Consider the following 17,136-nt stretch of genomic DNA (forward strand, 5'->3'; position numbering starts at 1 on the left):
ACAGTAAAGAAATTCTTCCTTATGTCCAGCCTGAAACGATCTTGTAGTAGTTTGTGACCATTCGTCCTCGTCATCCCTTGGGGCGCTCTGGTGAACAAACGTTCCCCCAGATACTGGTGGTCACCCCTGATAAACTTGTAGGTGGCCATCAGATCACCCCTGAGCCTGCGCTTTTCCAGGCTAAAGAGCCCCAGGGCTCTCAGCCTGTCGTCGTAGGGTCTGCTTCCCTGACCTGTGATCATGCGCGTGGCTCTTCTCTGGACTCTCTCAAGCTTCTCCACATCCTTTTTGAATTGTGGAGCCCAAAACTGGACGCAGTACTCCAGCTGCGGCCTCACCAAGGCCGAGTACAGGGGGAGAATGACGTCCCGGGATTTGCTTGAGAAGCATCTATGGATGCAAGCCAGCGTTTTGGTCGCTTTACTAGCTGCAGCATCGCATTGCAGGCTCATGTTCATCTTGTGGTCAATGATGACCCCCAAGTCTCTTTCTTCCACAGTGCTAGCCAACATAGCAGTGCCGAGCCTATAAGGATGCTGCGGGTTTTTCTTCCCAAGGTGGAGAACCTTGCATTTATCGGCATTGAACACCATCAGATTTTCATCCGCCCACTTGCTGAGCCTGTCCAGGTCAGCCTGGATCACCCGCCTGTCTTCTGGTGTGGATGCTTTGCCCCAAAGTTTGGTGTCATCGGTGAACTTGGCCAGTCCGCTTCTGACTCCAGTGTCCACATCATTAATGAAGATGTTGAACAGTATGGGTCCAAGGACAGAGCCCTGGGGGACCCCACTGGTCACAGGACACCACGATGAGTGACTTCCATCAATTACTACCCTCTGGGTCCGACCCCGGAGCCAATTTTCCAGCCAGTGGATCGTGGAGGACCCAAGGCAACAATTGGCCAGTTTCTCCAAGAGACGATCATGGGACACCAGATCGAAGGCTTTTTTGAAGTCAAGATATATGACATCAATCTCATCTCCCTTGTCCAGGTGACAGGTCACCTGGTCGTAGAAGGAAATGAGATTGGTCAAGCAAGAAAATTGTCACGACATTTCGAGCAACAGGCGAGAGTTGCAAACTACTGGAAGGAAAGCAAGCAGACCCATGATTCAATGACGAGCAGCTCCTCATTTCCCAGGCTCTTGTCTCTTGTGTGTGTCTTTTCGGAGTATTTTAGCGAATGGGTTTCCTGGAAGGAACGTTCTTAGAAGCACTGAATAGTCAGTGAATACCAGCAAAAAATATTAGCGGAAAGCAAATCCTTAGTTCCGTAATCATATACACGTGTGCTACAAACCTGATTCTGCAAGTTACACTCTTCCAATCAAGGATTCTACAACATCACTTGCAAGGAGGGGAAAGAATTGAAACACTTCACATTTCACTTATCAAATACTTGTAACCAACAAGCTGTAGACCATGAATCATAAGCAGCAATGATTGGGTGAACACTTTGAAAAAGCAAACACATTCCAGAAAACTGTAATTATGAGCTATTTATGAAAAAAAAAAAAAAGAAGAAATTCTTTCATTTCTTTGCTCTGACTAGAGTTGGCCAGAAAAAAATAAATTGATAAAACCATTTTTCTATAGGAAAAATGGAGCTCTGCCAGAATGAAATCCCTAATGAAACCATGTCATTTTCACTGAAATTTCCTTTTGGAAGGGGGAAAGAAATATAATTGAGGAGGATTTCATTTTTTATTGGTTACATTTTTTTTTGGAATGAAACATTTCCATTTTGAAGTGACTTCTTGTTTCGAACTTTTAAAAAATCCCATACTATAGCATCAAGTCAAGTCTTCAACAATGAAACAAGGCAGGTTAGTGATGTGCAGACTGAACATTGCAACGGGTCCAAAACATTTTTTCACCCAATTCTCTGTTGCAGAGCATTTCAATAGGTTTGAGTATTGTTCCCAAATCTAAAGAAAACCTAACTTTGCAATCTTCAAATCCTCTGCAAGAAAAGACCTTCCCTCCTCTGCACAGCTATAGTGATGAAAGTGCTTAGAGTGAATGAGTGCCCAAATCTCAAAATGAGTTTCAAGCGTCTCATCTGAACCCTTGTTATTTTATGATGACGCGGCCAGAAGAGGAGAAGGGGATAAACTTGTCTAGCCAATGAATTATACAGGCTGGAAATGAGAGTATCTAAGTGTCAGAGTAGAGGGGTTTTGGAACAGCCTTCCAGTCATAGTGGAAGTAAAAATTAACCAGTTGGAGCTTAATAGATTTAGAAACGGGTTTATGTAATGTGGTTGACTGCAATGGCTCCTTCCAGCTCTATTTCCTTTTGTTTCTTTGCACTGCAAAAGCTGTCCTCACAGTTAATTTGCCCCTAGATTCAGGTGACAGGCTAAGAGGCCATGGAGGCAGGGTGCCCCACGCACCCTTTGGGGTAAGGCATGCCAGTGGAGATTGGGGGCAGCGTGCATGGGAAGCTCTCGCTGCTACTTCTCATGCTGCATCCTTCTTGCGGCTGTGCAGAGGCTTTTGTCAGCACTAAATGCATGTGTACCCTGCCGACGTTAGACCGTTCCCCTGTCTGGGCAATCTAATTGGTCAAACAGTTTTAGGTGCCCTTTAATGAGATGTAGAGAAACTCATTTTACTTGCCATTTGGCTCAGTTCTTGGAATAAAACAGCAGTGACCTGAGGACCCAGAGCTCCTATTATTTTTTTTCCCCCAGCTGCCCTCTCCATTCCTCTTGGCAATTGTCTACCATCAAATATAATCTGTGGAGGCACAGCCACCTGGAGTCCACAGAGGCCAGTTTCAGCAAAGGCTTGCGAGACTAGCTAGTCTGTAAGTGATAAAAATATAAAACCCTGTTGAGCTAAATGCAACATGAAAAGGGCAAAGCTAAAGTCATCTCTGCAGAAAGCAAGTCTTGTTCTGAACCCACAGCCTCATCAATAGTGCCTCAGCCTGGCCTGCTGTAACCTCCCCAGTTTCACGTGATGGGACTTTTCATTTGCTACCCAGGAGGTTAGGGAGGAAAGGTCTGCGCCTTGGTGAAATTTTTGGTCTCTGAAATTTTGGGTTTCTGAGCGCATCTGCAGCCATCAGAAGTTCAGGGCGAAGATGTGCCAAGCATCCCTGAATACCAGGTCTGGCTGGAGAGCATCTGTCAGCAAACACAGCTGTCCTTGGGTGGCTTTTCCCTACCAAACACACAACACTCCTTTAACCCTAGCCAGCTCTTCCCTGCACATCGCGCACTAACTGCACAGGTGGCATCTCCATCGCATACATGTGTCAAGACACCCCTCTATTTATCACACACCAGCCTATAACCACACCTGTTAGGAAGGGGACTCATTCCCCCATGGAAGGGCTTAGGCCAGATCCTATGCCTACTGACACTGGAATGAATGGAGAAATCCACCAGTTTCAGAGGAGCTTCTTTACCTTGTACCAGTATCAATGGGAGCAAACCCTGCCCCTTAATCATCTACATCAAAGGTGGGCTCTATCTATTGAATCCATATTAGGAACTTTGAACCTCCGCAAAGCCCAGTGGTTTTGAGGTGAAACTTTAGAGAGGCATGGATCATCTATGAAACGTGGATCCAGACCTGGGGGTCTGGTTATACCTCTCAACACAAGCCCTGGGAGTATCTGCATTGCACGTCTGCTTTGCATTCACATAGATGCACGTACGACTCTTCTCCCCAGCATCCCATAGGTTCATAGATATTAGGGTCAGAAGGGACCTCAGCAGATCATCGAGTCTGACCCGCTGCCCTGGCCAGGAAAGAGTGCTGGGGTCATGCATGGACATACCTCATTCTGGGTCACCTCAAGCACATGATTCTCTCCCTCTACATCTCAATTTCCCCATCAGTAAAATGGGAATAATGAGTGTGTATTCATGGGGGGGGGAGCTCCCTACCCATTAATATTTGAGTGCTTTGACCTCCTCAGCTGAAAAGGCCGCGAAGTTGCATGCATGGAACATCAGGAGACCTGGGATTTATTCCTCAGCCCCCTCTGATCTACCATGTGATCTTAAGCAACTCGTTCATCATCTCCGCATCTCAGTTTCTCTGTTAAACGGAGATAGCAACACACAAAGCGCTTTGAGAACAGCAGTAGGAAAACACTGCATTTAAGCTAAATATGATTGGAGGAGGGCAAAGTCTTAGTATTATTCAAAGAGGGCATCCCTGGGGGATAGTCAGACATTGTCAGGATCAGCATGATTGACACCAGCCCCTCAATGGCGAAAACAAAGGGGCACAGAGGAAACGTTGCTGAAAGAAATGCAATTTGGCACCGGCTGTTGCATCGCACCACCTGAGGAAGGCAGAGGAAATCAGAGGCAAAGACAAAGGTGTGAATTCCACCCACGCCAGGCTGCAAAAAGCCTGCTTGTCTCTTTGCTAAATAGAGTATAAACTACGTGAGTCACCCAATTCCCAATTTATTTTTGAAAGGCGTCAGAGAAAGAGGAGGACAACGGAGGAGCGTCTCTGCTGGCAAAACGCACTGCGATCGCATCGTCAACAGTATTTTGTTGCGAATCAGACCTGTTTCTTATTGCTCCTGACAAGAATCTCCATATTGTTAAGGGGAGGGGGCACACAAATACATAGATGAGCCTTTAGCAACTGCACAGTTGCTTTTCCCTGGCAGCTGCCTGTGTGCAGCTTTTATTCTGCCAGAGGTTGCTGTGGACTTGCAGCCCTCCATCCCCCCAAAATAACATGGCCTCATAACGACAAGAGACTGTTTGCTTCCCTGTCACAGAAAAGTGCATTTTTAGTTTCTTTCTCTGAAGCTCTTGGGTGCCTTCACCCGTAGAAGTGGTTCTCTCCGCAGAGGTTCGGAGGTTTTCCATCGGAAAGGCAGCAAGGAGGGGCCAAAATCGATGGGACTCTTGTGGCTGACCAAAAAGATCCCATTTCTGTTCAGCTGCAATGGACGTTGTTTCCCGGCCGTCACTTAACACAAAAAAAAGTTTGCAAATTTGACTTTTTACTCTCATTTGGGACAGGTTTCCTGTTGGACTATGCCCTAAGAGAGAGAGAAATGCCCTGGGATTCTGGTTTAGGGCACTGGGATTTTTTAGATCATACTGGGATTTAAATAGGGTTCCTCTTTGACTCTCATGAATATCTCACTCTGTCAAAACTTTCCCTTGTGCTCCTAGTGGTACTGAATAACCTCTAAAATATCTAATCAGAAGGCATTGAACATGTGCTTAATGTCACACCAGTCATCACCCTAATCCTACCTCTCCCTGCTCCAAAGGGCGCACACAGGCTCCCTGCTGCCAGAGACAGTGGACAACATGGCCTAACAGCATCCTTGACCTAGGAGAGCTGTTCCATCAGGTCGATGCATGCACCCGTCTCCTAGAACTGGAGCAATTACTTCTTATTTCAAATCCAAGCCACATGGGCCTCAGCAGCAGAACCACCACCGACTGCAGTCGTCACTGATGTCCGGATGCCATGTTAGCGATGTAAAGGACCGAGATGAATGGGTAGACACTGACAGGCTAGTTAGAAATAGTGTGACCGCAAAGGAATCCTGCCATAATCCCCCATAGGAATCTCAGTGTAATCCAGTTGAAAGCCCTTCCTCATTCCAGTGTAATCCCATGGAAATCCTAATACGGTCCCTCACGCATTCCATTGCTAACCTCCGGGATGTCTGATACAGCCTCAAGTTGGCAGTACTTCAACGTCAGTCATGGGGGGATGCTACCAAATGAAGGTGAGAAGAGTGAGGGGCCAACTGATCAGCAAAATTCCTGCTGCTGCAATCCCAGGCATCAAAGGCTAGGACCTGGAAACTGTATTACTCAGATTGATACCTCGCCCCGTTCTATACGGCAGAGGAACTGAAATAAGGCATGAGCTGTTCTGAGACCTCCCGTCCTCTCCTAATGAGCTCAATAGGAGTGGCGTTCCTTACAACGAGCATTAATGCTTTGCTAATGCATTAACAATTATCGATCGAGTATAACAATTGATTCTGCAGTATTAATCATGCACAAGGAGGAATGAAAACAGAAACCACTGTGGACATATTCAGTCTGAACACTGGAGGGTTTCCAAGCACTCAGGTTGTATAACAAATTCCTACAGGATTACTGGGGACAAAAAGACCCCTAGACCTCATTAGCACTGGGATGGATTAGATGATGCAGTGCCTGGACCTGATAATCCAGGAAGTCCCTTCCAGCTGTGTAAACCCATGGGCTTTGTCTTCCTGAATCTCTCAAAGACCAGGGCTTGTGGCTGATGGGTGTGTGATGAGACTTGCCTCTTCCCTCTCTCCCTTCCTCAGTTTTTCCCCCCTCTCTCTGCTAACAGCAATGGCAGATAGTTCAAACAATCTTGATTTTTTGGCAGGCAGGTTACATTAAGCAAAGGGCATGAGCGTTTCATTAGGGAGTCCTGAAAACTAACACGTGCTGCAGACCAGAGGGGGGAGAGCGGGGCAGAGGATTCAGAGAAATACCATATTTACCGGACTAGAAAATGACCCTGATTATAAGATCACCCCCCAATAATTAGAATAAACTTACACATTTTCCATGTATAGCATGTAATTTTCCAAGTATAAAATCTAATTAACGGAGGTTTGCCTTGACTTTGTCCCCCTCCCACTGCTATAGCAGGGAAAATATATCTGGGGGATCAGGTAGCCCTTTGCTCTCTGCTTCTCTCCAACTTTTTTCCCTTGGCAGCCCCTTCCCCCTCTCCTTATTATCAGACCCTGCTCTCTGTAAGCACATGGAAGTGAAGAGCAAAATGGAAAACAGTAACCTTGAAATTAAACATGGCTATAGAAATTTGCATATAGTACCCATTCATCCAGAAACGGTGCATGTTGCCTTTTTTGAAGCTGATGCAAGTTTTAGCACAGATGCTCCATAAACATACTTTTGAGCAGCACTTTGAGATCTACTTGCTTGTAATACAAGCTATATTAGTCCAAAGCCAAAGGCTTGTGATTTACCACATAGCTCATTGTGCTGGGCCCCACCAGTCAACAGCATTTCAAGCCATGGTGGCCTCACAGCTTAGCATGCATGTCTACTTCAGATACTATGCCCTGGACAAAGGATCCATGGGCTAATTACCCTCCACTCGTGACTAGAACCAGATGTTGTTGTCACAAGTCCTGATACTTCAAAAAAGTACATGCAGGTGAGGCACGGGGCAACATGGTCCAGCCTCACCTCATGGAGAGGCCACACTAATCATATGTGCCAGGCTGAGAAAGGGGCTGGAAGAGAACATGGGGATGCAGTGTTGTGGCTCACCATGACTTGAAAAAGAGTTAGTGGTGAGGGGGACTGCGCTTAGTGCAGGGGTGGGCAATTATTTTGGGCAGAGGGCCACTTACTGAGCTTTGGCGAGCCATTGAAAGCCACCTGACAGACAGCCCAGGGCCAATAAATATTAATTTTCTAAATTTTGCAGGGGCCCCATGGGCTGGATAGAATGGTCTGGTGGGCTGCATCCAGCCTGCGGGCTGCATTTTGCCCACCCCTGGCTTAGTGGGTCCTAACCTATATTTTATTCATGTGGGCTACTGTGACCTATACTTGCAGTAGGTTCCCATCAGCATCTTTGCCCAATGTGGGTCATGTGTTTTATAGTTATACTCAGTGTTGGATGCATTTAATCCACATCACAGTTGGTTTCCATTGCTGAGCACATGCTGCTTTTGGTAGCAGTTTAATGATAGACAATGTATTTAGTGATATTTTGTTGTATGTGATTATAAGACACTGGGCTTTTTTCCCCTGTGCCAATGAAGAGAAAAAAACCCTCATCTTCTATTCAAGTAAATAAGGTAGTAGCTTTTTGATTTAGGTGGGAGAAGATTATTGCAGAAGGAAGAGCAGCAAGGCCCATGGTGATATGACAGCCAGGATTAGATTGCAGGTGCGTGACACCTCTAAATGTCAGGCTGATGCAGAAACACAGGCTCCAGGACTAGAGACACTCACTGCTGCTAATACTAGGTGGTTTGAATAGGAGGAGGGAGAGTCAGGACTCCTGGGCTCTGTTTTCTGTTTGCCACAGATTTGTTGCGTGACCTCGGACACATCACCCCCTCTCGGCCTGCTGGGTTCTGTAAGCAAGGGGATACCTTCCTCACCTACTTTGCAGGGGACTCACTAGGCTTAACAGCTGCTTGCAGAGTGCTCTGAAAGCTGTGGAGGCAATCCACGCTGTACAGCTGAGTACAAAGCATTCGCACTTTGGTCTAGGCCTGAACATTAGTAAGATCCAGGCACTGACATCTTCATCCCCATCTCAGTCAGCTGGGAGGCAGACTGTGAAACCCAGCTGGACCCTGACGAATCCTGCAGTCGTAACCTCCTGGTGTTAAAGTTGCTCCTTTCGCACTGCTGATGCCTTGGGAGCTGGGGTCTGGTCTCTGGTTCTCCACAAACAAGCCATTTGCAAGCTCAAAAGTGACCCAGTTAGTCACGAAGGAAGGAGGTTTCAAGTGTAAGCGACCTTGGTCTCACAGATTTCAGCTGCCTTCCTTGCTGTCCTGGGCTTGCGATTTCCCTTCCCTCCTCTCCACTCCTTGCCTCCGTCATATCTGATCGGTCATGAATTTCCTCTGAAGAGAAAAGAGCCATGCCTGCCTTCCTATCACTGAACCTCCTTGCACAGCTTAATTAGGCTCCATCCTGTACCTGCCTGGGCAACACGCAAAGTAGGAGTAAATTAATGGAGTCAGCAGTTGCTTCCAACTTCCACATGGCCTGTGGGAGTCTCCAATTACCTTCACAATCAGGGCACGTCAGGGAAAAGAATAAAGAACTTTAATTATTGACCCTGATGGGCTACAGAGAAGTAGGCAGAAGATGTCTATTCACCTGAGTCATGTGATTAGCAAGGGGTCCTGACTGCAAAGTTCAGAAGTTCTTATAATTAATAAGCTAGTTGTGCAAGTGCTGTCAGGAGGGAAGAGCGGCACAGAGCGGCGATGCTGCCTGGAATCTGGGCAGGAAATGGGAGTCAGGCTGCATGAAAACTGGACAGACGCAGCCTAGATACTGGTTGGTGCAAGGACCCATACTGAAGTTATGGCCGTGTATGCCAAGAGCTGAATATGGGTCATAAGCTGTATGGATAGAAGTTGGGCCTAACACTAGCACAGCGGGGTTGCTCATATAAAGGCACCTAGAGGCCAGAGCAAAAGACCCCTGGTGCAAGGCACTGTGTACTCATAGCACAAAAAGAAAATCCCTACATTATGTATCTTGCCCTCTGAAAGTACAGGATGAAGAGAGAGAGAGAAGTTAAATATTTATCAGCTTTCTTTGTAGGCAGAGAACTGAGGCACAGCTAGATTAAATTTGCCGAGAGATCTCTGACAGAGCTGGGACTCGATCCCGGCCGTCCTAAACCCAGACGGTCAACCAAAGGGAGATCAGATCAAGCAGTGGCTTCTGAAATGGTGTCGAGCCAGTGGAGTGGCTCCTGACCCGCTCCCTCCATGCGGACTGCTGGCAGAGCAGGCATGACCTGGGAGGAGATGGATAGGTTTGCGTTTCCCCGAGTAAAAGCCAGCTGCCACATGAGCCCCTTGTGTCTTTGGCAGCTAGACTGATCGTCTATTTAATGCGCTTGTTCTTCATTATTATTTATTCATCATCCTCATTATTTATCATGGGCTGTAAATTGACATGGCACATCACAAACAGACAGAGACACTCTAGTCCCTCCCTGAACACCCATTCTCCCCGTACTCCAGCGTGGAGGCAATTTTACACCTATGAAAAATGCCATGGAAATCCACGGAAGAACCAGTCAGCATCACTACACACACGCACCTCAGTCTTCCTACCATCAGATCCTAAGATGTTAAGCAAATTCATACCCCCACAAGGTAGACACAGAGGCCTTACTTCTGGTTTCACTCTCCCTGGCCTCAATCCGTGCGACTGTTGAGTCTAGTGGATTTACAGTCACGTATGTCACATTATTGCCAAAGTATACGGCCAGAAGTGAGAAAGGGAATTATGTATAAGAAGAAAAATGCAAGTGGAGAAGGCTAAATTTGCCTTTGGAGATATTTTCTTGAAGAAAAAATGGCTTCTCCATCAACATTTAAATTTGTGTGAAAAATATCCATTTCCCTGCATTGAAAAAAAGAAATTAGTTTTCAGCAATAAGGAACCGAGTTTTCAGCAATGAAAAAATAATTAGAGTTTTCTATTTTTGCAACATTTTAAGGAAAATTGTTAATGAAATAGGTCCGGGGTTTAATCAGAATTTTTCACTAAAGGAGAAGAAAAATTCCCAGCCCATTTTAGCTAGAAATCTCTATAGAAGTGGGTTTGGAAAAGAGACGTGAATAAGGAAGAAATATGTATAATACCCATGGGTACATACGCTGGTCAAAATTCACACCTGCTCACAACATCCAGCACAAATCTCTTGTCTCATTTGATTTCTACAAGTTCGTTTAACATTTAAGATCTACTTCAGCCCATTGGACTGATAAGATTGCTACCAACTTCTTACAGAGATGTAGCACTTCCCTTTGAACCTTACTTTGCCAATGAAAATTAGGAACTATTTATTACAATGATCTATGCATATCGTGATGCTAATGACAGGCCCAGCTTTTGAGTCACATTTGCCAATAAATAATTCTCTCTGTCAAACAAAATGGGTGACATGTTTATCACCTGCATGTTTTATTTGGTCTCGAATGAAATATTATAGCGAGGATTTGGCTTTTGATGAATCAAATGAAAAATAAAGTGGATTTGTCATATCCCCGTTAGTGTGATTTTATATTCATATTAAACACCAAGCTGGTCTTAAACTAAACTAGAGCAGAGGTGACTCTGCCACAGCAGGAGAGTCGCATTTCATCAGATTCACACCTACGCTGAGACCCCAGCACAAGACTCGTGCAACATTTGCTCCTGTGACTTGCGTGCCAATGGTAGGACCTCGATACACCTGCCATTGATGTCTCTTCCACCACTTCTGGCTGTTCCCAAGCTGATCCTCACTTCCCTTTAACACTAGTAGGCTCCAGTGGAGGAGGAAGAAGATTAGGGTGATGGATCTGCATAGGAGACTGAAAGCCCACTGTTTAAAGGATATCCAGAAGGGCACACAGCATCACTCGTGTAGGTCTAAAACGGGGAAGTGTCTTTCCTTGCTTCTCCGTGATACATAGATGCTAGAGCTGGAAGTCACCTCCCCTTACAAGTCTCACTGGGTCCGATCCAGAACCGGTGGCTTTTGTTCCTAATAACTCCAAGGTTATGTGGGCTTTAAAACTGGCCGCCGTCTTCTCATAGAGCCCCCACTATGCCAACTCTAGGGTGGGCATCCATCGTTGCCCATAACCTAGAGCAACGATGGCTCTAGACACAGCTGCATGGCAATGATGTACTCAGGAAAAAGCCTCTCTTGTCTGCTTTTCCATCATTTCTCCCATCAAGTTGAATTTAGTTTTAATTCTTATTTCTTTTAAACACATATAAAATAGAGATTAAGATAGCGAGTAGGCATGGATGAAATCTCAAGGAGAACTTCACTCAATCCCTCAGCTATGTAAGGGCTTTTTGGGTAATTAGTATCTGGTATTTTTAAACAGATGGGTCCCACTGGCTGTGGGCAACTGCGAGGATGAAATCAATCCTGAACAAATATTATATTAATTTCCAGGCGCCTTGTCTCTGTGGACAAAAACCAGTCGTCTTCCTGTGAACACTGTAATGATGAGAACATTAATATTAGATAATTATGACTTTGAAAGATTAAATGAAAAATGGTGACGATGAGAGAAGGCATCTCGTTAAATGGGAGCCTTGCCTGAGTGGGATGCTCCAACCTGCCTGTTGACAGATTCAGATTAGAAATAATAACAACACAGAGGTGGATTTTGACCTGAGCCAAAACGGTTGAGCTGCTGCTCTGAAGCAAGGGCTCATGGGGGCAAAGGGAAAGCAGGGATCTTAAGACAGAAAGTGTCTTTATTGATTTATACTAAAAAACACTGGGCACTTTTATAGGCTTTTCATCTTCAGAGCTTTTCACCTTTATGGCGGAGGCTCAGGGTTTTGATTTGCCTGATTATCCCTGTAATGAGAATCACACACGCAGCACTCTTGGACAGCTTTTTATCAGAGGGTCTCCCAGCTCAGCGCAGAAACCCAGTCAGCCCTGCACGCAGGCATGCCGCCGTGCAACCTCCCAGCGTAGAGACGGGAAGCCGGTAGCGCAGAGCGGGGAAGAGGGTCTGTACAACGGCATGCTGCGAACGTGTCTGTCTAACGTCAGGATGCCCCCTGCAAAATCTCCACAGCATATCACTTCAAGGATCACTGAATCATAGAAAATGAGGGTGGGAAGGGACCTCAGGAGGTCACAACTAGTCCAACCCTCTGCTCAAAGCAGGACTAGCCCCAACTAGATCATCCCAGCCAAAGCTTTGTCTACCCGGGCCTTAAAAACCTCTAAGGATGGAGACTCCACCACCTCTCTAGGTAACCCGTTCCAGTGCTTCACCAGGAAGTTTTTCCTAATATCCAACCTCAAATTCCCTTGCTGCAACTTGAGACCGTTGCTCCTTGTTCTGCCCCTCCCTGGGAAGCTGAACCTAGGCCCAAAGCATTGCAGCGTTACATACCCCTGAGGCTGGAACATGCCTTTCTCTGCCCTCTCTCTGAGTATTTCTGATCAGGAGAGAGACATCACTGCAGACAGACTGGGACGGACCTGTTTGTGCATGTCGGTGTGGCTGCAGGCTGGCAGAGGGCAGGTTTTTAATTGCAAGCCTGCCCGCTTCCAGAGAGCGAAGAAGGATGGGCAAAGACATGTTTGCGCGCTCTCTCTCTCTCCCCTTTTTTATCCAAAGGAATCCTACGAATCTAAAGCCTTAACACTGTGTAATAAAGCACAATCCTCTTAAAGCAAAATCTGACTGGTGCTGAAGGCACCTTAATGGATGCATTATTTCAAATGCTGCTTTCTGTTTGATTTCTAGCAAACAGAGGGGCTTGTGATTAGAGAACCGTGGGCACTGCGAATTGCAGCTCCTGCTCTATAGCTCTCCTATTAATGCTATTTCCCACAATCACCGGCCTTTCGAATTGAGCTCTGATCTGGCCTGGATTGGAGTCTTCTGACCCTCTGATGAGGAGGGCGCATCAGCAGGAGAAGCTGCACGCACAAGCTAAATTCCTCTTTATTTATTTATTTTATTTTATTCCCAAACAGAGCTCAATAAAAGCCTTTAAGCCATTTGCTTTTATCTATTTTTATGTGGAATTTAGGGCTCTGTGTCTAGTGTGGGTTTCCCCCCACCCCCCTCCCTTCTTCTCTTCCTTCCTGGTTCCCATTGAACTGAATTACATCAGAAGTCGAGATTCATCAGACGTGCATCTTAGCCAGAACAAAACACACACACACACACACACACACACACACACACACACTTACTTTTACACTCTAAAACTGCAACTCCCTAAATTGTGCACCAGTGAATGATTTAACTGGGACCAGCTCTTGGCTCAGTCAGCAAGGATGTGGCCATCTCCGTACCTGCCATCACGTCACGGGAGGAGATTTCAACACGTATCCTGTGTGAGAGTGGGTGAGATGGATGTCTTTGCCTAGTCTCCTAACCACCATTTACACCCCGGGCTGTGCCCCTTCCCCTCCGGAGCTGGGACAAACCATGCTTAGGCCATATCACTTAATAGCAGCAGGCAGGGCTGGGGTGCATCCCCTCCCCACAGCTCCCTGGAGGAGCATTCTGTCATCTGATCCTCATCAAATCATTAACTGCAGTAATTAGGACAGGATGATCTCGGAGTTAACAAGCCTGATGCCTGTGTTTGTGCTACAGAAACCTCCTTCCCCTTCATTCCACCTTGATTACCCTCCCCCTGTGCGCCATAAAGCCGAAGAACTGACGGTAAGGGCTGAGGCTGATCTAACATTATGGTCTACGACAACTGGGATGAGGGAGTTTCCAAAATCCACTCTGGTCCTTGCTCTTTCTGCTCCAGGTGACCTAGGATACTGCAAATGTCAACCTAGGACCACGGAGCATGGTGCTCCGAAATCCACTGGACGCCCCTCCACTGCCAGCGCCTTGGCTGGCTGCAACGTTCCCATCGGCTTCAGGAACAGGCATCACGTACTAATGCAAGGAGCTTCTCATCCTCATCCCTTTCTTTCAGTGACAAAATGAGGGCAGGGTGACCCAGGCTACCACCTTGGGTGCCAACTTGTGGGAGGTGGTTAGCAGCGCGGTGGCACCAGTCGTTGTTGTCGCCCTACACCATAAGAGCCCACTCACATTGCTGTACCCCTGCTCTCCTTCTGCTCCCCCCAACACCACCAATTCTGCCGCAATGGGACAGCAAAGTGACAGTTTCCTTAGCAAGCTCTAGAGCTGGAGAGAGGAAGTCAAGCCAGCTGTGGGATATATGGCTGGGGTAGATATTCAAGTAAGTTATTAGACTTGTTCTGTCTATTATAGAAAGCAGCCTAGAAATGCTGGCCCTGGATTTGACCTAGCATAAGTGAGCCTCTCCTCACTGGATGTAGCACAGTGGCTTGGTCAAGAGCAGAGCCATCATTTGGATAAACCAATTTGGAAGGGAAAGCACGACAGAGGTGTTCATGCTCTCGTCGGTTCTGTACATGGCCCTGCTTTGTCTCGTCTCTGCTTAAGTGAAAAACCCTCGACTGTTTTCCCTGAAAAGCTCATCTCCTGCCTGCAGCTGTGCTGTCTAATGATGGCAGGCTGCCCCAGCTCACCTACAAAGACAAGTGACAGGGAGTGCGGAGTTGCAGTAGGAGCTCTGCCCTCCAAACAGTGCCCAAACGGATGATAACCCCTGTTAGAAGAGGCTCTATTGCTATTAAAGAGCCCACATTTCTCTTTTGCAACAGTTGGATTCTCAGCTCTAGCATCCTGACCTCATCCCAACTTGGATAGCTCCATGCTAGAGGGCAGTTCTGCAGCCCTGGCACAAAGTCTATGGATTAAATCTAGGGTTTCAACTGGGCTTACTGAAGCTGTGATCTGAATGTCTTACAAGGATGTACCTCTTTTTGCATTGAGGGCGTTACACGTATGGGAAACCGTAAGTGGATGAGCAGCCACATTCTACCCTTCCTCCTTATGCCCAAGGATTATCAAAAGGAGGAAGACATGCAAGACCTTCTTTGGCTCTCCGATGAGCAGATGGGAGTGAGTTTGGCTCTTTCATCCTCATCCCTTCCCTCCAACGTGTAAGAAAATGTCTGAAAGAAAAACTCAACATCCAGAAGAGCAGGGTTCTTCATTAGCAGTAGCGCTGATTCCAGCAGACCCCACCAGAATGCAAGGGCAAGGTGGAGAACATGCAGTCAGTTAGAGATACAGCAGGATGCAAGGTAAATACTAGAAAGGGAGATAAGAGCCTGTGATGCTGGGGATGGAGATCTCCCCAGAGAGCATTGGGCAGGGAAAGCCTGCTGCCTTAGGCAGAACACATGGGTAGAAAAACCAGCAGAGGCCACAGTAGCATGAAGAAGCTACTGAGTGTGTCATTACTTGCAGAAGTTAGTGTGCAATAAGCAGGGGTGTGAATCAGTATGGACTGGCTTGCACAGTATCTCCCGTAGTGGATGCTTTTATTGTAAGGCAGCTCCATCCACTTTCGAAGCCCTGCGAACACATACTTAGCCTGTGCTGAGCTACTCGCGTGGGGAACTAGCGCTGATCTGTCAGTGAGCTGTAAACTCACACTCTAGTATACTGCACACTAACCTCTCCATGTGGAGAGCCCAGATGCAGGGATGCTACAGGCATGGGGTTTTTTAGCTACTCACTGGCTAAAAGAAGCCCCTTGAACCTTGAATTTGCAATACACTAGGACCTAGGAGAGGTGACAAGTACACCATGCGTGCCTACTACACAACACTCAAATTCTGCATTTAGAGGCTTACCTAAGAAAGCCTCAGCAACTTTCCCCATTGCTTCCCTGGACTTCAGCTCAGATGCTTGTGGCTTGCTTTTCAGATGTGTCCAGTAGCCCCTAACCCACAGGCAGCAACAGGACCTGCAGGTGCCCCCAAACCTTTGCAAATCAGAACTGAGCTCCCTCTGGAAATAGGCGCTGTACCAATCTATTGACAGATCAATACCAGACAGAGGCTAACGTGAGCATGGAAGTGCAGACGCACGCCCAGAGCACCTCGCCGGTATTGGTAAACACGCACACACATTCCCCTTTATAAATCAACACCATCCTCCCACGTGCAGATGCTCTCACACATGGATAAACCTGCACAAATGCTCAGATACATTTAAATTAGGAGAATACTTTATTGGCATGACAAGTGCCACGGACACTGCCAGACTATAAGAGGAGAAACCTGGGGGATCTGTTGGAGATGGGCACCAGTCAGTGGATGGCTGGAGCGCACAGGGCAGGGCACCCCTGGGTCTCTCCCCTTTAGGGCAGCACCAAGGGGGACCGTGGCAGGATTTCTCACTCCAGACCAAGCCAATGGATGCAAGCCAACAACTTGGGCGTGTATCCATTTCTTGCAAGCCAAGGGGATGCAGATCTGGGGGGAAAGGAGGATAACCAGGCATCAGAGGGTGATGAATGTGGTTTGATATTTAACTCAGCTTCTTCAGAAAGGTTGTGGGGAGCATCGGTGAGATCTGAGGCTGGGGAGGAATGTCCCCGCAGGGAATGAGGGCAGACCTGACAGAAATGCCTGTGGTTGAGGAAGAATCTTGCCCAACAGTTCCTTGGCAGGGGCAATGGGTCTAAAACACATGCCAGGGACTGGGCGCATGGATGACTCACTCTGTTGCTTTCTTCTAGAAAACACCCTTCTTTAATGGTCCTACATCCTTCCAGTGATGCATTTCCAACCTGACTGCGGGTTGTAGATGCACTTCCTCGCAGAGCCAGCGTCTCATTGAGCTTGAATTATTTTAGGCGTGACACGGCGCAGCTGGCCCGTGATTTGGGAGACCTGTGTTTTTTATACCCGTCCCAACCACCAGACTACCAGCTCACTTTAGGCATGCACCACCATCTCTTTTGGCTTCCAGTTCCCTCCCTCTGTTAATTAAATATAAGGACGCTAAGAGCGGCAGCA

The sequence above is a fragment of the Alligator mississippiensis genome, chromosome 16 (genome assembly GCF_030867095.1).
Source record: "Alligator mississippiensis isolate rAllMis1 chromosome 16, rAllMis1, whole genome shotgun sequence".
NCBI lineage: Eukaryota > Metazoa > Chordata > Crocodylia > Alligatoridae > Alligator > Alligator mississippiensis.